Below are 27,372 nucleotides of genomic sequence, written 5' to 3' on the forward strand. Positions count from 1 at the left end.
TTGGGCCACAGCTGCTTACCAGGCAATCTAAGTACCACTCGAACACTCAGTCACAGATTGACCTTGTGGTAATTGAGGTTATGAAAAGGCTCTTGTTCTCTAAAATCTCAAATGAACACCTCTCCCTACGGGAGACAGCAGGATACTCAACAGTGGCAGGTCTGTTGAACCAGTAAGAACCTTTCCTCATCTCTGGCCTGTACTGGGGTCATAGTGAGAAACTAATGTCTACAATGGGATATGAGGAAGTAGTAGATCAGCCAAATTAAAACTGAATTATTTAGACTCCGCAATTATTTTACCTTCATCATGCCCCTCCCTACCACCCCCCAGAAGACCTGCTAAGTGTTTGGAAACTCATTGTTTAGCACTTTCCTCTCTGGAATCACAAGAGGGTTTTCATAGTTTTGACACATTGGCATTTTATTCTAGAAAGGTGTAGGAGTAATGGCTTGCAAAGGTCTTATACGGTGTAAAGCACACAACCATCCGAAGTCAGCAGTTGAAGCCTCATGGAGCCAGCAGTTGAACATCTCTGGCCTTGCTAGTGATTAGCATTACAGTCAATAGGAATTAAAGTAGAGCCTTAAAATATCTTAAATCATTTAGTAATGCTAGCACTCCCCTTGGCAAAAGCTCCCTGTTTACAGTGTCTCTCTATAAAGGTAAGAGTAAAGAAAATTTAACACAATTTAACTTATTTCCAGCTTCAGCAGAGAGTTAAAATGTTATTTTGCTTTAAATATTAAGTACAAATTGAACAGAAGCTATAATGTGTGTACATCTTTTCTTTCATAATCTGCTAGTGGTTATTGGGCCTGATACGCCTCTCACTCCCACTGGTGTAAATCGGGTGTAACTCCAATGAAGTCAATGAAAGATGCTGACACTGAGTATCTCTTAACTGAATTTAGGAGCCCAATTTGGGGCATCTAGGTTTGAACATTTTAACCAATGTATTAAATATATGAGGCCAAATTTTATAGCCATTAATCAGCCTTAGTCAAGCAAAGTCAATGGGAGTTTTGCCTAATGATGGACTGATTATGGGTGACAATGTAAGACCCATTCTCTGCTTTTTGTTTGTTTGTTTGTTGTAATACCATGTTCACAGGGAAGGGGTGAGGTCAGAATTTGCTATGCTCCAGGAATCCCCAGAAATCTTTTGGGACCTGTTACAAGCTGTCCTAACTTAGAGCAGCCTTGAAACTGCTGATTTACTCAAAGTCTGCTCTAAATTATGGCGAGAGCTGAGCTGTCCCTTGGCTGCTCTAGGGTTGAGGCAGGAGGGAAGGTAGCATAGTGGCCCCTGGGCCAGTTTCATGAAGTATTATTCAAGCAATTTGAGAATCTACCACTTTAGTAATCTATATTAGGATTGTTTCAGTTACATTTTCTTCTCTCTCTCTCTTTGCACCAAAGATAGGTAGTTATATTGAGCTTCATGAAAGGGTGAAGTAAAAGGAGAGGTTTGATTCTCCCCCTCTGTCTCTCCTTTTCTCTTTTTTCACCTTCTTTTTTTTTCTTTTCTGTTACTCATGAAATGCAAGCAATTACACTGCCCGTCTTCCCTATGTAAATAGTGGCATTTGACTATAATACAGTCAATAAAATTTCAGATAGTTCAAAATAGATGTTAGAATCCATTCCTGCTCCCACCGAAATGATAACTGCCATTCACTTTGACAGCAGTAGAGCAGGGCCAAACTATTTAACTCTTTAGTTGTTCAGAAGAGTGGTTGCAGCTGGATGTCCAAAGTGGAATCAACATTTTTTCATCCAAACATTTTTTCTCTGAGAAATGGCTTCTCAAACAAAATGAAACTTTTTTGTGGAGAAATTTCAGTTTGGATGAATTTTTCCTGTATTTTTTCCAAAAATCTGAAATCTAATTCTTTTACTGAAAGTGAGTTGGAAAGCAATTTTTCTAAAAAGATTTCCTGTGGGAAAAAATGGCTTTTTTAAAACCAATTCCAATCGGAAGTGATCTGTCATCTTGTTTTCTCAGTGTATTGATGCTTCCTTTTATTTCTTTTTTACAGCACTCATGAAAATACACATCTCTAAGTTGCTAAGCATTAAACATGCTGAGATAGTCTCTGTTTAGGATCTGAACAGTAAGTGATGACGTATGGAGAGGAGGAGGGAGAAAATATTGCAGACAGAAAGCTTATTTTAATAAAGGTCTACATTTAAACCCTCTGCTAGATTGTAGGCAGCCAATACTTTTCCATTTAGTGCCAAAAACTAGAGCTTATTGTGCTGATCAATACAATTTGAAGTTTAGTTGCTGACCTTTAAAAAAAAAAGAAATCTGAGACACAGATGGCAGGATAAAATAACAGTCTAGTGCTCCTCTTTACCTGCCTTTACACTGTCCCCCTGAGGACTGTGATAGGGTCAACTAGACTCAGTTCTTCTGAAGTGAAGAACAAAAATGCTTCGTGCTCATTCCTGTGCAAAATATATATATATGTATATAAGCTTTTACTCCCCTCCCCGCTACACTTCTATGGTGTTATCAGTTTACACTCTGAAGCACTTTGTGGGAAATTATGAATGAAAAGATAATAAAATGGCTTTCAACTGTCACAGTAAAACATGCACTCTGCCAACATTTTTGTCATCAATAATTCTCTCATAAACATGGGTCTCTCCTCTCATTATGCAGGCTGTCATGCTTTATTGAACCACATAATTTCACCTAATTAAAATAAGCAGTATGTAGTTTCCTTTCTCCTCCTTTTTTTTCTTTTTTTTTTGAGCTGGACAAGTGCCAGTAATGATGTTTAGAGTATCCTAAGTGGACATCCTATTAAATATTCTTTCCCAGACTCTTCTCTGCAGTCAAACATACGGTGACTCCTGCTGCTTTCTGTTATGTGTACTAAATTTCATCCTATTTATTTGATGAAGTAAGCACATTAGTACTCTTAGGAAAAAAGCTAAAAAAGGTTTGTTTCACAAAAGTTGGATACTGTGTAAAACAGCTGGCTGATACCAAGCCAGCAACATAAACCCTTAAGTCCCTCATAAGTGATTACACTATAAATCATTACATAATCACTCATCTGCTACTGCTATAAATTCTTTGTTTTGGGAGTTGTCTCAGATTAAAATGTTATATTTTTTTTATCTTTGAAGAATGGCTCCTTAATTTCACCAAAGGTCCAAACTGGAATCAAGTCCCAGCTGCCACATACTGTTTGGAGTAGAAATAAATCTGATCCAGCAACGGCGGCAGTCACTACACATCAGGCAATGTGGAAATCACTTGCTAATCTGTGACATGTCACTTTAAGAGGCTGCATGGGGGTTATTTCATTCTATTGAAATACATTGTATGTGGGAATCCATATGGGCTACAAGGGCTTTTGCTAAAATAAAATCAGGCTTGGAGAAATGTTTGGTGAAAAGATTGTTGAGTTAGTGAACGTGAGGATAGAGTATTATCGTGTAGATTCTCAGAAATGGTTTACTGTCACAAATAAGACTTTTGGTAGATTACCTGCTGTGTTTTCCATACACACAGATGAACAAAGATGGCAATAATGTATGTTAATAATTTATCAGAGCCTACTATGAGTCAGCTTTGTGAAGTCAATTTTATGAATAATGAAGTGTTACATGACATTTATTAAAGTCACAAATTTACTTTGTGCTTAAACTAAATGCTATTGTTCTGAAATAAAAAGGAGCTAAAATTTACCATATTGCCACTTTTTTATTCCATTTGTTCAATTCCATTAGCAACTTTCATTTCAAAAAGATTTAAAATTACACTGAATTCTATTTACACAGATGGGTAAACAGAAAGAGAGAGAGGTCAGGAACATCAGAAGACTGATACGAGTCATTGTCATCTTCTACAGTGACATGACTTTCATCAATTCCCAAATATTTGGTTCATTGGACCACACCTGGACCCCTAACATGGTGCAACACCTCTCTGAGCCAACAAGAGTGCTGTCTCTGTATAGCAGGGCTGATTTTTTTCCCCTTTTGTACATTCTATGGGCTTGATGCTGCAAGAATTAAGTTAATGGAGCCACTCACATGCTTGCCTACAGACAGCCCCCCAACCTGAAGCGAATACTCACCAACAACCACATACCACACAACAGAACCACTAACCCAGGAACCTATCCTTGCAACAAAGCCCGTTGCCAACTGTGCCCACATATCTATTCAGGGGACACCATCACAGGGCCTAACAACATCAGCCACACTATCAGAGGCTCGTTCACCTGCACATCCACCAATGTGATATATGCCATCATGTGCCAGCAATGCCCCTCTGCCATGTACATTGGTCAAACTGGACAGTCTCTACGTAAAAGAATAAATGGACACAAATCAGATGTTAAGAATTATAACATTCATAAACCAGTCGGAGAACACTTCAATCTCTCTGGTCACGCAATCACAGACATGAGGGTCGCTATCTTAAAGCAAAAAAACTTCAAATCCAGACTCCAGCGAGAAACTGCTGAATTGGAATTCATTTGCAAATTGGATACTATTAATTTGGGCTTGAATAGAGACTGGGAGTGGCTAAGTCATTATGCAAGGTAGCCTATCTCCCCTTGTTTTTTTCCTACAAACCCCCCCGCCCCAAGACGTTCTGGTTAAACTTGGATTATTGCTGTGCACATTGTAAGATGAGCTATTGCCAGCAGGAGAGTGAGTTTGTGTGTGTGGTTTTTGGAGGGGGGTGTGTGGGGGGGGGTGTGAGAAAACCTGGATTAGTGCTGGAAATGACCCACCTTGATTATCATGCGCATTATAAAGAGAGGTTTCAAAGAGGGATGGGCTATTACCAGCAGGAGAGTGAGTTTGTATGTGTGTGGGGGGGGGAAGGGTGAGAAAACCTGGATTTGTGCTGGAAATGGCCCTGCTTGATGATCACTTTAGATAAGCTGTTACCAACAGGAGAGTGGGGTGGGAGGAAGTTTTGTTTCATGGTCTCTGTGTGTATATAATGTCTTCTGCAGTTTCCACGATATGCTATGCATCCGATGAAGTGAGCTGTAGCTCACGAAAGCTCATGCTCAAATAAACTGGTTAGTCTCTAAGGTGCCACAAGTACTCCTTTTCTTTTTTCTTTTCACATGCTTAAGTGCTTTGCTGAACAGGGATAGGATTATTCATGTGCTTAAAATTAAGCATCTGCTTAAAGTCTCTCTGGGCTACATGCACAAAAGGATCTAACGCCAACTCCACTGACATTCACAAAACCACTGCTCAGCTTACCCTTTTAAGCACCTAAAGTCCCCTAGGTGACTAATTCTCTGCCTGTGGGCATGTGCAAAGCTAAGTCCTGATGCCCCCAAGCTGCTTGGTGCCATAGGTCATGCCTAAGCCCCAGTGGGATTCTCAGACTAGGTGTTCCTCCACTGATCTCATTTCTGGGGCCCAGGGGGCGTGCTCTGAGTAATACCCAATGGCCCACTGGTTAGCACACTCCCTTGAGATGTAGGAGAGCCAATTTTGAATCCCTACTTTGCTTGATTTGAAGCAGCAATTTAATCCTGGGTTTCTCACCTCCAAGGGAAGTGATCTAACCACTAGTGTATTAAGTACACTGGGATGAGTCTCTCAATCTCTCCTGCTGAAGCTGTTCCACTTTGTATAAACAATTAAATATTCATTGGGCAGGGACTGGAACCTGATTCTCCACATCCCACTGGGCTACAGAGTTAATCTCTCACTTTCTCTGAACCAATGACTATTTAATTATCTAAACAAAATGGAACAGTTGCCACAGGAGAGGCTGGGAGCAGCCCACCCCAGAGTACTGAATAACCTGGTGACTAGGTCATCTGGAGTGTGGAACTCTTAGCCCTGGTCTACACTAGTGTGTGTGGGGGGAATCAATCTAAGTTACGCAACTTCAGCTATGTGAATAATTTACTGTGTCTAGACTAGACGTGATAAATCGATCCCCGCTGGATCGATCACTGCCCGCTGATCCAGTGGGTAGTGAAGACATACCCTTAGACTCAAATCTCTGCTCCCAATCAGGCAGAGCAGGAGTTTGAAAACAGGTCTTCAATATCCCAGGTGAGTGTCCTAACTGCTGGGCTATTGGCTGTAACAGGATGGGGGTCTCTCTCTCTTTTTTTTTTTTTTTTTTTTTTGCAACAAAGAGCTGACCAGGCATAACTCCATGAGAAGTTCCTTGTGGAGCCACAATTGAAAAGCAGCATTTCTCCCCAGGCTCTCATTTAGGTCTCTACATCTGTAACCCCTCCTCCCCTTTCCTCTTAATTTCATTGCTGGCTAGTTTAGGCAGCTGCCCTCACACATTGCTGGCTTTTGTAAATGCTTTCGTAGGCACCTGACTCTCCTTATACAATGCACAGAGCCTGGGCACCTCACCCAAGGCTGTGAATTCCACTGGGTTGCAGGTCACCTAGAAGTTATAACACCTAAATCCTCTTTGTGAATCTAGCCCTCTGAGTTTCAGTGCTGAGTCCCTAAAATGAGGAAAATAGAATAACAGAAATGTAGGACAGGAAGGGACCTCAATAGATCATCTAGTCCAATCCGCTTCACTGAGGGAGGACTAAGTATTATCTAGTCCATCCATGACAGGTGTCTAACCTGTTTTTAAAAACCTCCAGTGACAGAGATTCCACAACCTCCCTAGATAATTTGTTCTAGTGCTTAACTACCCTCACAGTTAGAAAAATTTTCCTAATGTCTAACCTAAATCTCCCTCACTATAATTTAAGTCTTCTTCTCCTGCCCTCATTGGTTAAGGAGAACTATTTATTTTCCTCCTCTTTATAACAGCCCTTTTACATACTTGAAGACTGTTATGTCATCAGTCTTCTCTTCTCCAATCTTTCCTCATAGGTCACACTTTCTAGACCTTTGATCACTGTGTGTTGCTCTCCTCTGGACTTTCTCCAATTTTTCCACATCTTTCCTGAAGTGTGGTGTCCAGAACTGGATGCAATACTCAGTTGAGGTCTTATCAGTGCTTCATAGTCTTAATTACAACACTCCATCTAAATACTTCCTAACTAGATATGGAACTTTTATGTCACTGTGGTTGGGTATACACCTCATATAGGCTCTGAATGGGCTAATGTGGTCCTGAGAGGCCAACTAACATACCAGGCTGCACTTGGAGGGCTAGCCAGACTTAACAGATCATGAAGCTCAGCTGGGTCAGAGCAGGTTGCTTAATATAAAGAGAGGAAGTTTGTAGCACAAAAAGGCTTATGGCTGTGTGTAATGCAGCTATTTGAATAAATCCAGCCAATTTAAAAATGAAAATGTTTGATCTGTGTGCAGTGTGATTGGGATAGTTAGTCCCAGGATATTAAAGAGACAAGGTGGATCAGGTAATATCTTTTATTGGAACAAGTTCTGTTGGTGAAAGAGACAAGCTTTTGAGAATTTGATCCAATAAAAGATATTACCTCTCCCAACTTGTCTCTCTAATGTTAGATCTGACATTTTGGGCTAAAATCAGATAAAATAGTGCAGATAAGAATACTTGACAAATATACAAGGAATTTTGGGAAATAAGCAGATAGAATGTCGCCCAACAACATAAATTTCCTCAATCTGTTAGGGTTAAAATGTAGGTAAAATATGTAAGTGAAAAGGAAAGACTAGAAGAGATTAAGATTTATAGTTACGGGGCAGTAAATTATACCTAGAAAATCATCCCTCCAGATGTGAATTTAGAATTATATAATAAAAGAAAAGAAAAGAAAAAGTCATCCTACATAACAGATAAAGTTTGACTTTTTATGTGGTAAATGGAGTCACCATCACTAAATATATACTGACGGATATAAAGATGAGAAAATAAGTAGAGTGAGAGCAGACTTTTGTATCCCTGAGACTGGAGTTTAGAACTCTAAAAGCATATCTAATTTTGTGGTTATTATGACAGCTGAATTGGTGGGAATAATGTTAGTATTAAAATGCATAAGGGATATTTGACGTTGCACTTCATATGTTTTATGGAAATATGCTAATGAGTGTACATATAATGTAACTGGAATGTGCTTCATGCAAAAGGTCTCTTGTAAGGTATCATTACAAAGCTTATGATCTTCTGAGTGTGTTCATCCTATTCATTTGCATGTATTATTTCTATGTCTGGAGTTAGGAAAATAAGATATAAACTTGTATTACTGATGTAAACATGTTAAGTGGAAGCCATTAAGGGTGCTTCAGAATCAATGAACTGTGAATGGATTTGTTTACCTGCAAGCCTTCCTGTGTAGGTGTCTCCCGGTTACTAGGCTATGAAGAAGGAGGTCTTACAATGACATGTGATCATGTCACCTGAACTGGAATCCATCTTAAATCTGGTGCTTTTCCATTTAGAAAGAGGGGTGGGAGTCCAGAGAGACAAAGGATTCCTGCCTTGCGACAAAGCTATAAAACGGGGTGGAACAGAACATGAGAAATCCCCTAGTTACCACCTGAGCTGGAACTAACAAGGGCTGTACCTGGGAAAGGATTGGGCCCAGACTAAGAAGTAATCTAGTCTGTAAAAGAAGCTTACTGGAACATCTCTGAGGGTGAGATTTACCTGTATTCCATTTCTTAAATGTATTAGGCTTCGACTTGCATGTTTTGTTTTATTTTGCTTGGTAACTTACTTTGTTCTGTCTGTTATTACTTGAAACCACTTAAATCCTACTTTTTATACTTAATAAAATCACTTTTGTTTATTAGTAAACCCAGAGTAAGTGATTAATGCCTGGGGGAGCAAACAACTGTGCATCTCTCTCTAACAGTGTTATAGAGGGTGAACAATTTATGAGTTTACCCTGTTTAAGCTTTATACAGAGTAAAATGGATTTATTTGGGGTTTGGACCATAGAATCATAGGTTATCAGAGTTGGAAGGGACTTCAGGACGTCATCTAGTCCAATCCCCTGCTCAAAGCAGGACCAATCCCCAACTAAATCATCCCAGCCAGGGCTTTGTCAAGCCTGACCTTAAAAACCTCAAAGGATGTTTGAGGTAATGTCCCTAGGTAATGCATTCCAGTGCTTCACCACCCTCCTAGTGAAAAAGTTTTTCCTAATATCCAACCTAAACCTCCCCAATCCAGATGAGGTTTGAAATCACAACCTCAGCATCACTGCTCTATAAATATTGTGTGCTAACCCATTGGGCCACTGGAGGTCAACCGGATCCCATTGGGAGCTGGGTGTCTGGGTGCTGGAGACAGGAGTACTTGCTGAGCTGTTTTCAGTTAAGTCTGCAGCTTTGGTGGTGTGGTTCAGACCCTGGGTCTGTGTTGCAGCAGACTGGCATGTCTGGCTCAACAAGGCATGGTTCTGGAGTCCAAAGCTGGCAAAGAAAACGGGCTCAGAGGTAGTTTCAGCACATCAGGTGACAGTCCCAAGGGGGTCTCTGTGACCAAACCCCTCACAGGACATATGGCCTATCACAGCTATTATTTTTTCAGATTCGCTATCAGGTATACTGGCAATTAAAAGGGATACTTCAGAATGCAGGAGAGATTTCATAAATGAAATATTGGTTTTGACAACAGAGATAGTATGCACAGGTGTGAACATAGTAGTAGCCTGGTTATAACGCTGGGATACCTGGCAACGAAATAGCAGATAGGGAAGCAAACAATGCTTTAACAATGAAGAAATTGATCTCAAGATTCCTTTGAGTAAGAAGGAATTCAAAGTAAAAAAAAGTTTGAAAAGTCAGGGCAACAAATGTGGACCAAAGAGAAAGAACGGAACGTTTCTATGAAGTATGTCCCAAAATAGAGGATACTCCGAAGTTATGCAAGAATCAGTGAAGTCCTTAGATTTAAACTATTAACTGGTCACTGTGGCTTGAATAATTTATTTTTACTGAATAGACATAAAGATGGATTATGTAACTTGTAATGTTAAAGAAACAATTGATCACCTGATATGGGAATGCAGGGTGAGTTCCCGGGGAAGACAGGTCTTTTATGAAGAATTTACGGTGACAGAATACACTAACCGGGGTTTAGTGAGAGTATAGGAAAAGTGGCGTAACATTAGAAAAGCTCTACTATAATTTTTAAGGATATAGAGCAGGATAAGGCAGTAGTGACATGAATGTACAAGGAATATAATTGGTGGTGGTTATAGGCTCAGTAGGTGAGTCTGCTTCACCATAAAACATAAGAAGAAAAGGGCTATAAGGAGAGAGTCTGTTGTCATTCTCTGGGAAGAGAGGGGTAGGGAGGCGGAAGCTCTGGGGAAAAAAGGAACCTCTGGGATCCTAGCCAGGCTAGAAGAAGGCTGGGAAGAAAAGTTGGGTGACAGGGGAAGAGAACTGGACTCTGAGACAAGGGTAGGATTGGGTGAGGTCTTTGAAAAGGGAGTTAAGCCCTGAACAAGGAGCAAGGCTAGGAAAGTTGGGCTAAGGAAGAAGGCCAGTATGAAAGGGGAAAGGAACACTAGAGGGATTTGGATGACGGAGCTTGTGCCCTGAGACTGTCCCTGAAAGGAGAAGGCAGATGGGAAGAAGAAGACTCTTAAAGCAGGCCTGGGAGAAGAGAAGCTTCAGAGAAGATGTCCTGAGGGTCAGTGTTTCAGGAGGAGCTGGGCCCCCAAGGAGAAGGCCCTGGGAGGCAGCCCTGTGACAGAGTGAAGAGGGACTCTGCAGAGCCTGGAGTCGTGTGAAAAGTGTGCAGAGGATTGTTTCTGGGAAAGATAGAAAAGTTTTTGTTCATTTGAGTTAGGCCATTATTAACCCAAAGGGATGGGCTAAATTGTGACCTGGCTGGAGGACCAAGTCATAGGAAGAGAAATGACTGCAGTGCCAGTTGGTAGGGGTTGTCAGGTAAGGAGAGACCCATTACTGGCCACTAGAAGGCACTCCAGCAGTGAGTCCACTATCTTGAAAACCCCCATTCCCTTAGCATCTGAGCACCTCACAAGAGTCTTTCATGTACTTGTCCTGAAAACAACCCTCTGTGATCCCAGTGCTCTTATCCCCTTTTGCAAGTAGGGAAATGAGCCACAGAGAGGTTAAGAGATTTGCTCACAGTCCTAGATCACATAAGAAGCCTGTGGTGGAGCAGGGACATGAACCCTAGTTCCCCCAATCCTAGGCAGGTACCCTAACCACTATACCATCTTTCCTTTCCTGGTTTTTGTTTTCCTTGTGTATGTAGATAATAATGTATCTTGGGCAGGTGCTGTCCTTTAATATGTATTTGTACAGTACTCCTATGGGACCTCAGTAGAAGATTTTATTGTTAAGAACAGTAGTAGTAACATTATTGCATTTGTACAGAAATGGATGAACGTATCTTGTATATTCCTCATTCATTGTGTTTGGATGAATGCACCAACAAAAATCAGGATAATTTGTTTTTTGGAATAAGCAAATCTGGGTGTATGTTGGTGGTTGCTTTGTGAATTTTAGGTGCCAGTGCTGGAATCTGCAAATGAGCCTTGTGTGGGATGATGGCATTTTTACCGTTTTCACACCTTAATAGGAAGTAGAGTGTCATGGCTCTTTTGAACCTCCCCCAAATATTAGATGTTCATACATTTTTGTTGTGTCTACTTCTAAAAGCTCTAGTGGCATAAGGGAGTGATTAATTATGCCCTGCTTCATCTGTTCCATAAATCAGCAAGACATGTGATTTTATAATTGATAAAAAGTCTTTATATTGGGACAGCATGTTTAGTCTGTAATATTTAATAACTGACCAAAATACTCATTTTCTTTGTATTTCCTCTTAAACCTTTGTAATGGAAAATTAATGCTGCCTTTGTATTTTAAACTAGATAGTGGAGGGTTGTAGTGTCCTTCCTCTGATCAGTAGTAACTACTTTCAGTGAATAGCAAATCTAAATTTCAACTCTCCACAGCAGAATGGTGGGGGAGTTACTAAAATGATTCATAGTGGCTTGAAAGTATTTAAAGAACAGCATTTAAGCACTTTATCCAAAGCCTGTTAATGGAAGGATACTGGTGTGTGTGTGTGTGTGTAATAATTGATTATTTGCCTTAAACATACATACTAGTTCCACATAGCTGTGTATGTTTGTCATTTTAAATTAAAAAGTGCTGGGGTAATGAAGAGAGTCTATATTTATTTGTATCCCATCTAATACAGCAGGGTCCTTTGGGCACCATTATAATATAGATATTTAGTAGTATTAATAGTGACATTCTAATATCTTGATTCTGAATCAGAATCATAACACCATAAGTGTTGTGAGTGAAAACAGAAAATGGAGAAATTGAGCCTTAATCAACTTCTCTGTACTTTTGAACTCATTAAATTAATCCTGGCTGAGTAATACTTATGTCAATTACTATTTCCTTGATCCTCTGCACCCTACTAGAAGGTCGTTTCTGAAACCATTCAGCTCCCTCTTAAGCTGCCTCCATCTTTCACCAATATTTGATTTAACAATCATTTTTCATCAGCTTTTCTGCAAAGCCCACTCTAGGGGGCTTAACCTTGCCTCTTAGGGAAGTGTTGGAATAAAAATAATGATGTCCTATTAAAGTTATTCCTAATAAGAACATTTCATCTCTGCCCTTAGGCACCCTTCAGAAACAATATGCTAATACGCGATAGATACCTTTCCTAGGGTCTGCTGCTGACACTAGTGTGCTGAGGTACCTTCTCCTTTCTTGTCTGTTTTCTATCAGTCTGTAAAACTTCTCTATTCTTACATTCCCCTCTTCATTCTTCTTTTTAAATGTTTGCTTCTTTGTTTCCTTTCCCTTAGTGCTAAGGAAAACAATGTCTTAGAAGATGTCATGGATCAAAAATAAAATGGCAGGGTGTTATGCAGAGAATTACCGTAGCTTAAGGATAATAATTACCTAAAAGAGTCAGAAAGGAATTTCCTCTCTTTTATAGCACTGCATAATTGGCTGTGAGTTACAGGTTTTTTTCACCTTGCTCTGATACTGGATTAGATTTTTTCTTGTACTTAAATCTTTGCTGGAGGAAATGATTAAAAAAAATGATCTAGAAAGAGGCACTTATGAGCCCACAAAATGCATTTTCTTCTGTGTGGTTGATAAGAGTCCTTTTGATAAAGGTTGGCTAGATGAAAGCCATTCTGATAATGCCAAGTAATATGTATGAAAGAACTCTACAGTAGTTTGTTTCTAAGCCAGGCACCACTCACAGGAGGAACTCCCAGGATGTGAAATGACATTGATAGCATTCTTCACTAAGATATTGGCAATGTTGTGAATTTCCCTTCAGATCTAGAACTTCTCCTTGAACAGTAAAATCAACTTCAGAATGACAGGAGAAAAACAAAACGTGAAATGCTATAATTTTTCTCAGGATATTGCGCATTTTAGTATAGCCCCTATTTCGAGTCTGTCAGCTCCTGGAACTACTGACTTTCTAGAGGGTCCTATCCAATGAACTACAACAATAAAGACTACCAGAGGTGTCGGTCACCATTTCCAAGCAATCTTGAAGCCAGGTGTGGAGACAGAATGCATTAGAAACTTGTATCGTGGCTTGTCAGGAGCATTATTCATAGTTCCAATGCCAGAAGGGATTGTCGTGATCATCTAGTCGCACATCCAGTATAACACAGGCCATCAAGCTTCCCCAAAATAATTCCTAAAGCATTTCTTTTAGAAAAAAATCCACTCTTCATTTAATAATTGTTAGTGATAGGAACTCCACTAAAACACTGGGTAAATTATTCCAATGTTTAATTAATCTCACCATTAAACATTTACACCTTCCAGTCTGAATTTTTCTAGCTTCAACTTCCAACTATTGGATCCTATTATACCTTTGTTTGCTAGATGGAAGAACCCATTATTAAATATTTGTTCCCCATGCAGATACTTATTGATTGCAATCACATCATCCCTTAACCTTCTCTTTGCTAAGCTAAATTGATTGAGCATTTTGACTCTTTCACTATAAGGTATGTTTTCTAATCCTTTAATCATGTGTATGACTCTTCTCTGAACCATCTCCACTTTATCAACATGTGTGTTGATTTGTGGGCACCAGAACAGGACACAATATTCCAGCACAGGTCACACTAATGCCAGATACAGAGGTGAAATAACCTCTCTGCAACTACTCAAGATTACCCTGATTATGCATCCCAGAATCACATTAGCTCTTTTGACCACAGTGTCAGACTGGGAGCTCATGTTCTCCTGATTAGCCACCACGACCCCCAGATCTCTGAATGCTGTTACTAGAATATGTTTTAAGACCATGTAAAGGGGATAAACAGATCTGTCCGAGACAAAGGAATGAGAGTTTACCTCAATTTACATATTAGCAGTAAACAAAGCTATGGAGCTCAACTAGCAGAGGTTATCCTGATCCTGAAGTTGAGAAACAGAGAAGTAACATGATTCCTGAACCCCAGAGAGACACAGGAGACTGAATCCCACAGGAGGCCTTCCTGACTTGTAAAACAAAATCATTCCTTGAGGCACATGAGGAACACAGAGAGAGACTTCATCTTTATCTTTCACCTTAGAAGAAAAAGGCACCAAGCAATTTGATCTCTGTGATGGATCCTGGCCAAGCAGGCAAGTAAAAGCTGGAAATGAAACTGCATGAGAGAAACTATCTTGAACAAAGACTGTATCTTGCTAGATTACGTTTTAGTCTTTTAGATGTGTGTTTTCATTTTTCTTTGCTTGTAACCATTTCTATCCTTTATCCTTGTCACTTGGTATCACTTAATCCATATTCTTTTGTTAATTGTCTTGCTTTCATTATAAATCAGTGCTAAGTTCAGTAAAGTGTGTGCTTCTGGAAAGCTAGCTACTTGGAGTGTTTTACTGTCTCTGAAGAGGCAGAAAACTTAACACTTTCTCTGTGAGGGTCCAGTAAGAAGGACTGGTCATTACAGTAGGATGATTTAGGGGGAAATTTGGGACTGGAAAGGTACTAAGGTAAGACTGTAAGGAATAGCCAGGTTGAGCAAAGCCAGACTGAGGCTTGTGAACTGCTGGCAGGCTGTCGGGGTCAGAGCTCTGGACAAAAGCTGTACAGTCACAAGATACCCCAAGTTACAAGGCAGATGGTGATCAAATTCCTTACTGGCCTGGGTGAAACCCAAAAATACCATAGGTATACTCTGAATATAGCTCTGCATTATTATATATTTAAATTGTGTTGCGGTTGCTCAGATATATCACATGATATTGTTTCAGAGTAGCAGCCGTGTTAGTCTGTATTCGCAAAAAGAAAAGGAGTACCTGTGGCACCTTAGAGACTAAGCAATTTATTTGAGCATAAGCTTTCGTGAGCTACAGCTCACTTCATCGGATGCATAAAGTGGGAAGTACAGTGAGGAGATTTTATATACACACGGACCATGAAAATATACACATTATAAGGAGAGTGATCACTTAAGATGAGCTATTACCAGCAGGAGAGTGGGGTGGGGGAGAGAAAACCTTTTGAAGTGATAATCAAGGTGGGCCATTTCCAGCACATTTCCAGGAGTTAACAAGAACATCTGAGGAACAGTGTGTGTGTGGGGGGGTGGAGGAATAAACAAGGGGAAATAGTTTTACTTAGTATTATGACTCAACCACTTCCAGTCTTTATTCAAGCCTAAGTTAATTGTATCCGATTTGCAAATTAATTCCAATTCAGCAGTCTCTCCTTGGAGTCTGTTTTCAAAGTTTTTTTGTTGACTATCCTTCAATTAACTTAGGCTTGAATAAAGACTGGGAGTGGTTGAGTCATAATACTAAGTAAAACTATTTCCCCTTGTTTATTCCTCCCCCCCACTGTTCCTCAGATGTTCTTGTTAACTCCTGGAAATGGCCCACCTTGATTATCATTTCAAAAGGTTTTCTCTCCCCCCCGCACCCCACTCTCCTGCTGGTAATAGCTCATCTTATGTGTATTTTTTCATGGTCTGGGTGTATATAAAATCTCCTCACTGTACTTCCCACTTTATGCATCCGATGAAGTGAGCTGTAGCTCACAAAAGCTTATGCTCAAATAAACTGCTTAGTCTCTAAGGTGCCACAAGTACTCCTTTTCTTTTTATGATATTGTTTCTATTCCATGACTGAATTAGCACACAAGCAACTGCTTGTGTAACCCACACACCTTCTGGGTGTGGTGTTCTATCCCGTCTAGTGGCACGAGACCACTTAGAGAGAGAGAGAGTTAAATGAGTTTGCTCTACAGCCTTAGCTAACAGCCAGTTGGCTTTTAGCTCATGCAGTAGAGGTTCATGCACTAAGCTCCAGAGGTCCCCAGCTCGATCCTGCCCACCAATGACCGGGGTCTGTCAGTATTACAAGTGGGGGCTTATCTGGGATTTCAAGTGGGAAGTCTCTGAAGCTCAGGACATGCTTCCTCAGCTAGGGCAAGTATGTAACCCACACACCTCTTGGGTGTGAGGTTCTGTCTCATCTAGTGGCACCAAGACCACTTAAAGAGAGAGATAAAATGAGTCTGCTCCGCAGCCTCAGCTAAGTGCCATCTGGCTTTTAGCTCATCCAGTAGAGGCTCATGCACTAAGCTCCAGAGACCCCAGGTTCGATCCTGCCCGCCGACAACCAGGGTCTGACGGTGTTACGCTTGCATGTGTAAATAAAATATTCAGTCCCACATGCGACTGAAAAAAATCTGCTTTCTGTGAATGTTATCACATGAATATTCATGGACAGAATAGAAAAGGGGTATGAATATGACAAACAAAATAATTAGATTGGGAGAGACTATTCATGTAAATTATTTTTGGAGGCATTCACCTGGCTGTAGTTATAATACTGTGATGACAGGCGTCCCTAGTTGATACAGTTACATATAACTTTAGACTTTATTTTTCTTAACATATAAGCATGATTTTTAGTATTTTAATAATTGCAGCACTTGATCTTGTTACACAGTACTCCTTGGAAAGAAGCTGTGGCAGGTAGCAGTTTTCACTTTGCTTTATTCTTTACATTGGGAGGCAAGGGAGGCAATCATTGGAACAGGACAGCTTCCTAGAAACTGGGTGTTGGTGAGTGGGCTGAGATTTCAGAAAGGAGGCATTGTCTGGCTGGTTTTTTTTGATGCCTCTAAGACAGTGGGTTCCTTACCAGCCTGTGAAATTATCAGCCAGACTGAATTAGTCTGTAGCCCTTAGTTCTGGGCTAGCCATAGACTTACGGAAGGAAAATAAACAGCTGGGGTTTTGTACCCAGTCATGAATCCCAGGGCTTACCCCCGGATTCCTACTTCCTCCAGGACTACTGCAGGAGCCAGTCCTTTCCTGCAGCTTCTCCCTGTCATCCCCTCTCAACTGAGCCACTTGCTGACTTTTATAATAACTTAACTCCCTTCCCAGATGGTTCTGATAACTGACCAGGGCTGGCTGCCCTAGGCCTCTGGCCATTAAAGGGGTGGGCCAAACTGTTAAACAAACTGCCTTTGTTTCAGGACTGGTGTATATGTGTAAACAACATATAGAATATATCACAATCTGCATTACCGATTTCTTCTCCTCTGAGCAGCTAAACGGCAAGGCCTCAGAATTCTGCTACCTAAGACTAGAATTACCAGTGCCAGCAATGGTAAACGGGTGTTGGAAAACGGGGCTACGATATTCTGAATTTCTCCATGCTGGTTTCGCATTCTTGGTTTAGAATGCAAGCTGTCCCTTTCCAGGCTTATTTTGCTGACAGCCTGAATTGCACAGTTCCCTCTTTTGTATTGCTAGCTAGCTAATCTGAGCACATTCCTCTGCTTTTCAAGTGCTACATGAGGTCTGAGCGAGTATGCAGTCTGAGCAGATGGAGTGTAGCACATTTTTTTACACTCCTGCTACTGAGTGCTTATAAAGTGTTTATACCTAAAATTGTGTCAAGTTATGTTAATTAGCACTGAAAAGATACTCTTAGTTTGAAATGTTTAAAAACATTCAGATTGTATTCTGTGTGTTCACATGGGGCCTGCTACTAAAGTAAATGGCAAAGCTTACATTCATTTTGGGAGCACTCAGCCCTGTGATGTTCTTGTCCATGGTCATTGGAGGATGTTCTGTTTTCACTGAGCCCTTGAAGCAGAAGGACTTGAAAGCTGTTGAACGGTGAGTTTCTGCATTTCAGGGACAGAAAACAGGTACAATGGATCACAGCTTCAGAGGAGCTGATCCATGTAGGTAAAATTGTATAACTTAGCCACTATCTATGATCTACACCAGGGATCAGCAACCTTTGGCACGCAGCCTGTCAGGGAAATCTGCTGGCTGGCCAGGCCTCTTTATTTACCTGCAGCGTCCACAGGTTCGGCTGACTGCAGCTCCCACTGGCCATGGTTTGCCGTTCCAAGCCAATGGGGGCTGTGAGAAGTGGTGTGGGCCAAGGGATGTGCTGGCCACTGCTTCCCGCAGCCCCCATTGGCCTGGAACGGCAAACCATGGCCAATGGGAGCTGCAATCAGCTGAACCTGAGGATGCTGCAGGTAAACAAACTGTCCTGGCCCGCCAGCGAGTTTCCCTGATGGGCTGAGTGCCAGAGTTTGCTGATCCCTGATCTACACCATCCCAGGGGGAGGGCATAGAAGGAACTTTGCTGCAGGGAGGCAGAATATCTGCCTAAGAGCCCTTGTGCACAGGAAGAGGAGTTTCTGCCTGCTGTACCACCCCTGGGCTTGCCTGGCTAGCCCTGAAGACCAATACAAGGTGTTTGTTTTTGCCATTTGCTTCCCCCCCTAGAGACAATGATGGATTCGTGTCTACAACATGCTATGACAGAATGCACTCCTGGTTTCCTGGGGTCCAAAATGCTAAAGTGCTACGAGCTGCTTTTATACTAAGCATATGGTTCTTATAATAAGAGACATAATTTTGTTGAAATGTTCTGCCTTGTGGCATATTAAATATGTTGCACAAACTAAAAGGGTGTGAAGCACTGAGGGATCTTAAAAAAACAATTTCTGGGGGAGAGATGATTTAAAGTTTCCCAAATGTTTCTTTTGTGCCTCACCTTGTACCTTTAGAATGTTTCTGGAATCCTTACCTCAACAGTAGTGAAGACAATGCCTTGCTAATGCGACTTCTAATATTCGAGATATTTCTATTTCTTTCCAAGTATTACATTCAGAGCAAGAGTGCAACGAATCTAATACATGGTAATGGAACATGGTCATAGCCTTTCAGAAATGTGTTCAGAGAGGGAAATAAAAAAAGAAAGGTTGAATTGTGTCTTTAGGCATAGCCCTTAAGAAGGTGTGGTGGATACACTGCATCCTGCAGCAGTTACTCAGAGAGGCTCAGTGACACTTCCCTGAGCCACTTCTGGTTTGGAGGGGTGAGTAATCTGCTACAGACACTTTTACAGAGCACAACATCCTTAACTTCTCATATCCAATCAGCTCTGCTGTCCAGCATATTATGGGGGATGGAGCTGTATCTTTGCCCTTCTTCCCAGTTTAGGGAACAATGCATGCATAGCCCTTGCTGCCCAGCCTGTCTAACTAGGCTATACTGAGGAGTAAGTGGGATGACACTCACTAAACTGTGTGAAAGCACTACACAAACTTGAGGCCGAGTCAATTAGAAAAATATGTATTTCAGAACAATGCCTTGCCTTTTAAACTATGGCAATAAAATAAATTTACAGTTTCTTCTGATATTAGAGGCATGATAAAGTCCTTATTCTTTATCTTACTTTTAAAAAAAAACATTGAAATTGTTATTGTTCTAGGTATTTTACAACCATGTAAAAATGAGGTTCCTGCTACACCTCACATACAGTCTAAATTCCAGTCATGATTTGACAAGTGAAGGTTACAAACAAAGAAGGTGGACAGGTGCAGGACAAAGATGATAATATGATTTTGTGCTTGTGCTTAGTTTACACACCTGTAGAGTCTGCTCTAATGAATATTACTGCAAACTATAGTACAATTGTTACCCTTAAAAATTGCCAATTTTGGCTAAGATAATGAATTGGTATGGTTACTTCAGCATATTCCTATTTCCCCTGTATGTAGTGTAGGGACTACCAGCTTGCTGAAAATACTACAGATACTGAGATAATGTTATCATTCTAAGGTATGATTGGCAAGCTTTTAATACATCCCATGGGCTCTCTTAAATGAGACTTATCTGAGTGTTTCTCATTGTTGAAACTCAAAGCTGGATAGTGTCTGACAAGCAGACAAGTTAGCTATTGTATATAGGGAGCAGAAGACGACAACTGAACATTTGCTCATTTGGAGCCCAATCCAACTCCATTGAACTCCCTGAGAATCTTTCCACTAACTTAAATAGGAGATTGGTCAGCCCCTTGGTGGCTTTCTTCTTTGTTCATATTAAGTTCTACTACCCAAAATAATAATAATAATTAATAACTGATATCAAATGATTCTCTGTATGAATTGTCCTGTGTTATAAATTAGAATAATATCTGTTACTCGATTTGTTTCTTTATCAATAAAATGTCAAATAATCTCAGTTAACCAAATTTATTAATCCATGACTGTTAGTCAAAGATCAGCCAGCACAAATATAGAAAGATAAAGGTTAAATACTTTACCTTTCCATTGACTTAGGGATAAAATGGGCAGCATCGACTGTTCTGGAAATATAAGTCACTGCTGAGGAATATATATATATACATATAAGATATATATATATATATATATATATATATATATATATATATATATATATATATATATCTTAGGCTGTTATCATTAGCACAAAGCTCTCCTAAATTAGTTTGTGTCATTCTTACTCTGATATTTTCATTCCCATGCAGTCTGCACTTGCTATTCAAGATTGTTAGAAATTTGTACCTAGTGTCTAACAACAATTATATCAGTTGCTTATTATTTTCACAGACCGTAGCAAAATACTGCTTTATCTCTGTGTGTGTGAAGAACAAATGCTCTCACACAGTTTTTAATATATTTCATTATAGAGGATGCTAGGGAAAATAGTTCACTTTAGCATAAGTATGGATTCTCTTAACAATAAATAAATTGGCTACATTTTGGTAACTATTATAATGCTATATAATTTCAAGTTGCAAAATCTTGACAACAGAGTTATACTTTTCTCTGTGTGGGTGGACAAGATTCAGCTACTAAATTCAAAGGCACGTGAAGGGCCATTCTTGGCAACACAGCTTTGACAATAATAACAATGTACTATTGACTAACCATGACTGAAGTATTACAAAAAGAAAAGGAGTACTTGTGGCACCTTAGAGACTAACCAATTTATTTGAGCATAAGCTGAAGTGAGCAGAAGCTCACTTCATCGGATGTAGCTCACGAAAGCTTATGCTCAAATAAATTGGTTAGTCTCTAAGGTGCCACAAGTACTCTTTTCTTTTTGCGAATACAGACTAACACGGCTGTTACTCTGAAACCTGAAGTATTACAGTGCATGCTACATTTATTCACAGGTGCATTCCAGTAATGTAGATTGCTTCTTAAATTATATAAGGGACAGAAGGTACAGCAGGAAACTAAACTAACATTTTAACTTTTATTCTTTCAATTTTTCTGTTAGTCATTTCTCTCAGATACATAAGTGAAGCCAGGGGGCATGTGACCTTTTCCTTGCAAATTCTCAACCTTGATTTCCATCCCACATATCCCAAGTAGTGCTGTTTCTGAGAAAAAAAAGATTCAGATTTGATAAATTAAATAGCAGTTGTATTGTGTACTGCAGGCCTTTGTCCTTGAATAACTACCTTAGGGACAAGGTGATCACATGTTTGGACTGTCAACCCAGAGGCAAGAGATGGTGACTTTAAACTTACAGTAGACTTGGTAGATAGCATAACATTTGTGAGGAAAAAAGCTCAGCAAAGATTTATGAGGGAGAGCTGTAGCAAGGTCTCCTTACTCAGGCATTTCAGTGTCTCTTCAGACTGCTTTCTAATTGTGCATATGCAACTTAGTGCAAATACTTGCCTCTAATTCTACTTCTTTGAAGATACAATGGGGGTATTTAAGTTCACTGACTTTATTGGACTGACTGCTCTTGGGCCATAGCTCCCTAACATGAGGTAGGTGGGAGCTTCACTAGTTTGTCTCTTTTACAAACTTCACAGGCATCACTTCAACTCTTGAGCTGGAATGCAAGTTGGAAATCCAAGATGGCCCCCCCATGTATCTGTGTGCCCACTACATACTCATAATGTTGGTTGTTCTCCTACAATAAACCACTGTGAGATGGGTTAAGTAGAGCGAATTAAAGCTGGGCAGGAAATGGATATTCTGTTTTGTGGGAAATTCTATGACTTTGATATTTTTCCTTCAGAAATTGAATAAAAACAAAATGTTGAAATTTAGGGGGAAAATTTAAAAAGTCATTTTGGGTTGATCAAAATGTTTCATTTTGATAAAATGAAAATGCTTGTTCTAAGTTTGCCTTCAAACATTGTGAAGTGTATTTTTATATAAAAGATTTAATGTTGAAATGAAAAACTGAAAAGTTGTTCTAAAAATGTTGCAACATTATCAAAATGTTTTGTGTGCGGGTAGAGGGAATGGTGATTCTAAAGAAATTTTGTTGAGGCTGACTTGTGTTAGGGGGGTTATTCCTTCACCCACTTACTTCCCTGGTCCTTCTCGCATGAACAGAGAGCAACAATACCCGAAGTCCAAAGGTGCAAACAATTCGATGTTTATTGGGGTGAACTTCCAGCAAGTCATGATTCCAGTTTCCTTCCTTAGTGTCCCCCTTCCCAGCTCTGACACCACAGAGCCTTACACCTGTGTCCCTGCCCTTAGCCAAACATGATTCCAATTTCCCCACCCCCATTCCCTGTTCCCATTTCCCCCTTTAGCAAAACATGATTCCAATTTCCCCACCCCCATTCCCTGTTCCCATTTCCCCCTTTAGCAAAACATGATTCCAATTCCCCACCCCCATTCCCTGTTCCCATTTCCCCCCCTTACTTCCTGATTGACTGCAGACTATATAGTAAAACTTGAGTTCTGCTTAGCTATACCTTAACCAATCATTTTCCTGAAATTTAACTAACCAATCCTAAAGTATTGTAACATGATTATGTAACCAATTATATCCCACCACCTTAATTGGTTTACACGCAGCAAAATTAATTATACAGCAGACAGGAACCGTCACAGAACCAGACAGAGATTATACAGACAAACAATAGCAAAGTGGGAACTATAATGACAAAACAATACAGAAGAGAGGATTTCACATCCCAGTATTGATAAGTGAGTTCTTGCCAGACAGGATGCTATCAAACTAAGTTTCCCTTTACATTTTCTAGGCACTTCCCTTTCTCTGGAGGTGACAGGCATTATCAGGACAGGATTGTATTCCTAACTGCCCAATAGCACCTTATTTCAATGTGACTAGTTTGGAATATGAGGATGTGACCATTCGCTTCCCAGCTTATGGCTGCCTCTGCTGCTTAGCCAAAGGCCTTAGCCTAAGAACAGGGCCTCAGACTGTCACAGTAAGAGAAGGCCCTTACACCGGCAGACAGTGATTTTGATTCTTTCTTTTATACCTCTATAACTAGCCAAGTGATAAGAATACACCTAAATTCTTAAGAGTATAGGCCTTTACAGATAAGCCTGAATATCTATATCCTAACAACTTGTTTTTCTAAAGGTTTCAATTTTGACAGAAATGTCATTTTGATGAAAAATTTGCAACCAGCTCTACAGCTAATGCAGAACCCTGGGTCATCATGAACAAAGGTTACAATTCCCCATGTGCACCCGTTCTGCAGCTGTTCTCCCTTCCATGCAGCAGAGCTACGGTGATTCCACTGCATTGTAAAGGCTTCTTCCTATAACCTTTTTACCTTGATAACACAATGTCACCCTATTGTTACCCCTAAATTTGGTCCCAAGGCACCCTAATAATGGCTTGCCCATGACCATAAACCAAATGTTAATTTTTCCCCACCCAAATGTGTAACAAGGGATGGCTCACCCTACTATATGAATTGCCAGGGTTTTACCAGGAGGTTTGTCTTTGACCCACAGTGGACTCCCCAGGGTAGGCTAATCCTGCTAACCTGTGGGAGGACACGGATATAGCCCTCTGCTCCAAGGATTGACATTCAAGCAGTAATTCTTCAAAAACAAGGCATCATTTATTTAAAAGAACTCATCAGTTACAATACATTCAATATAGCAAGAAAAATACACTATAATTTATAAGACATTATAGAATTCATTCATTCATTGAGAATTATACACTAAAGTGGCATAGTATAATGGAATACACAGGAGACACAGACTATATGCGGTTACAATGTAATACCTAAGGTAGATTGAGACCCTTCAGACATATGTATAAAGTATTACAGTATAATACTAAATCTACTATGATGTAACATGCAGAACTTCTATACCTATGTATTAGAGAACATTTCAACATTACATACCAATGAAGCATTTACTATTTAACACTGACATTCTGTGAGCGCTGGACAAACAATCACAGAACACGTGGGGTGGATCGCACTCAAACTCAGGTATCTAGTTTTATTTACAAGCACACCCAGTCATTCTCTAGAAATAAACATAAAATCAGACTTACACTCTGTCTTCTATCAATCCCTCTGACACGTCTCTGGTCCTTCTGCTCTGTCTAAGATGCCACTGCTGCTGTGCTCGCTGCTGCTTTTTTTCTCCACTCTACTGTCTTCCACTCTCCTGCTGCTGTTCTGCTCTTCTCCTGCCTTCTCCACCACCCACTCTTCTTTGCTCCAACACCCAACCCAACACCCACTCCAACACCCAACCCAAGCCTGCTGTCAGCCTTATATTCAGTTTCTGAATTCCTTCTCGGATTGGTTCACTAATTAGCATGGATCCTCCCTGCATGGGTGGCAACAGCTCAGCCAATCACCCTTGCCTGTCACTGGAGCTGAACCTCCTCCTTATCCCTCCCTTCAGGTATTTTGCACTGAGCAGAGTCATACCTGCTGAACTTTATTTCACTCCTATTTCTTATCTGTTATTGGTTGATTTGACCTGAGTCCTCCATTTTGGATTTTCAGCTCTAAACTGTCATTATTTATTCCTTATCTAATGCCTTAATTCTAAAACTAACTACTGTTTTATGCAAGCTAAAGCATTATGATACTGTCACCACCTTTGTTATGCTAATTGGGGGAGATACGTTTTTAATGATGTGTCTCTCCCTCTCCAGCTGCCTCAGGGCATGTCTCTGTCCTGGGTGCTGCAAATTTTTACACAGGATGAGAGCATCTTAAAAAAAACCCCGCTTGTATCACTATCTCCCCTGGTGTGAATTTGAATTCTCCACTGAAGTCATTGATATATGCATGGAATTATTCTAGTGTAAATGAGATTAGAATCTGTCCCTGTTGCATTTTCATAAACAAGGAGAGTAAAAAAAAATAAAAATTGAAATATTCATTTAAGAAAAATGTTGGCCAGATAAGATTTGCACAGGAACAAATTCTGCCCACAGACAGTTGGGTACCTTATTAAATTGTGTATGCAACCGACGGCAACCGATGGTCATAGTAAGTTAGAAAGAATGCTTTCTTGTGTTGCTTAATATTAGTATGTAGGCTTGTTTTTCAGCCTGAGATAGAATTTTGGGTTTGACTTTTTGACACTTTTACATCTTGTACTAATATACTAATATTATATTAATATACTTATATTTACTTATACTAATATGTGCCTGGCTCTTCTCTCAAGGCAAGGTCAAGCAATCAGTCGAGAGGGGCAAAGCGGGATTGGGGAGAAGGCATAAAACACTAAAAGGCCAAAGAAATGCCTGTCTCTGACCATAGCACAACCTCATTCCTCACCCCTCCCATGGGATACAAAAGAGGTGGGACGAAGACCCTAGACTCATGACCCTCCAAACGGAACATGACCATAAGTTGTAAGGGGTGGGACGAAGGACGTGCATTGCACGTATATTTGGGCCTGCTAAGAAGGAGGAGGTGGGAAATGGAAATGGGGAATAGGAAATGGGGACACAGGCAAGGCTCTGAGGTGTCAGAGCATGGAAGGGGGACAATAGGTAAACACTCTGTGGCGTCAGACCTGGGAATGGAACACTGGGAGACAGACTCTGTTGCTGTGTAGAGCAGGGATCAGCAACCTTTGGCACGTGGCCCGCCAGGGTAAGCTCCCTGGAGGGCCAGGCCGGTTTGTTTACCTGCCGCGTCCGCAGGTTCGGCTGATCGCAGCTCCCACTGTCCGTGGTTCTCCGTCCCAGGCCAATGGGGGCTGCAGGAAGCGGCAGCCGGTACATCCCTTGGTCTGCGCTCTAACACTTAATGTAAGTGTACAATAAATAAAAATTTATACTACTGTACATGAATTTAATCATTTCACACACAACCCTGAGTGACCTTAGTCACTCTATCTTAAATCCATTGGCCAGGTCATATTTCCTGATCCATTTACCAATACTGAATTTTTTATCAAAAGCCATTGCCTTGCCATTTGTTCAAAAGAAATCAATAAAAATAAAGTGACATTTGTGTTAGATGCAGCATTTGCAGTACGATTTTTGCCATCAGAAAAAGCAAAGTTTTTAAGTAGGAACATTTTGTTACAGGAAGGTATATTTTTTAAAATATGTCTGCCTTTGTACAGACATTTTAAGTAGCTATTTAAACCTCTCCCTGGATATTCAGTAAGGTTGTACCATAAAGTACTGTCAGGCAGAGCAGCTGCAAATGGATTTGAGAGTGTACTTCTAGCTCACAGACTGGTGGAGAATGGGAGGCTCCCTGAAGTTAAAAACATACTGTGAATCCTTGAGATGAGGAAACAAAGAAATGCAGTTTCCCCCAGCTATGGGAAAAATCACAATATATTTAAACAAACCAAAAAATTCAGCTTCGAATATACATTTTGCTGTCACAAGTGAAGCTTGTACACTAATGAAAACTAAACTATCCTCAGTCAGGAAGCAGAGGAATCTGTCAGCCTGTCCGTTCCTTTGGGTTAATTGATTAGTGAGCATTTTTTGCATGTAATAGTGACAGGTAAATCCTAGACTAGATGGATTTACCTAGAATTGTCACAAGTTTTAAAAGGATTGTAGCTATTCCATGACTTTTGTTGTTGTTGTTTTATTTGGCACCATAAATACGCATTGACCTTCAGTAAACAAATGCACATTGGCACCAAATAAAAATGATGATCCATCTTCTCAGCTTCAGGCTAGAGTTATGAATCTGAATAATAAAAAAGATGACGTGTGCGTGCACATGCATGTGTGTGCCCATTTGCAAATATATATCAAATTGTTGCATAATCTCTATATTTAACCTCAAACTCAATCCCACTGAGCCTTGTGTTCAAGGTTCAATACACTTCACAAATACAGTCTGTGATCACAAAAGATAGACAAGCATGGAATATCTCAGTTGAAATATAGATGACCCTTCTTCCCCTACAGC

The 27,372-nt window shown here is 40.3% G+C and overlaps 1 long non-coding RNA gene across 1 annotated transcript in view; it reads right to left on the reverse strand.

Moving 5' to 3' along the window:
• The window catches only part of LOC141982537 (uncharacterized), a 60,669-nt gene extending 35,996 nt beyond the window's left edge, over positions 1 to 24,673 (reverse strand). The window contains exon 1 of the long non-coding RNA XR_012638112.1: positions 24,513 to 24,673. This is a non-coding gene — a long non-coding RNA (uncharacterized LOC141982537). The remainder of the gene's footprint in view (positions 1 to 24,512) is intronic.
• Positions 24,674 to 27,372: the final 2,699 nt, after the last annotated feature.

Source organism: Natator depressus, chromosome 1, assembly GCF_965152275.1.
Source record: "Natator depressus isolate rNatDep1 chromosome 1, rNatDep2.hap1, whole genome shotgun sequence".
In the NCBI taxonomy this organism is placed as follows: Eukaryota; Metazoa; Chordata; order Testudines; family Cheloniidae; genus Natator; species Natator depressus.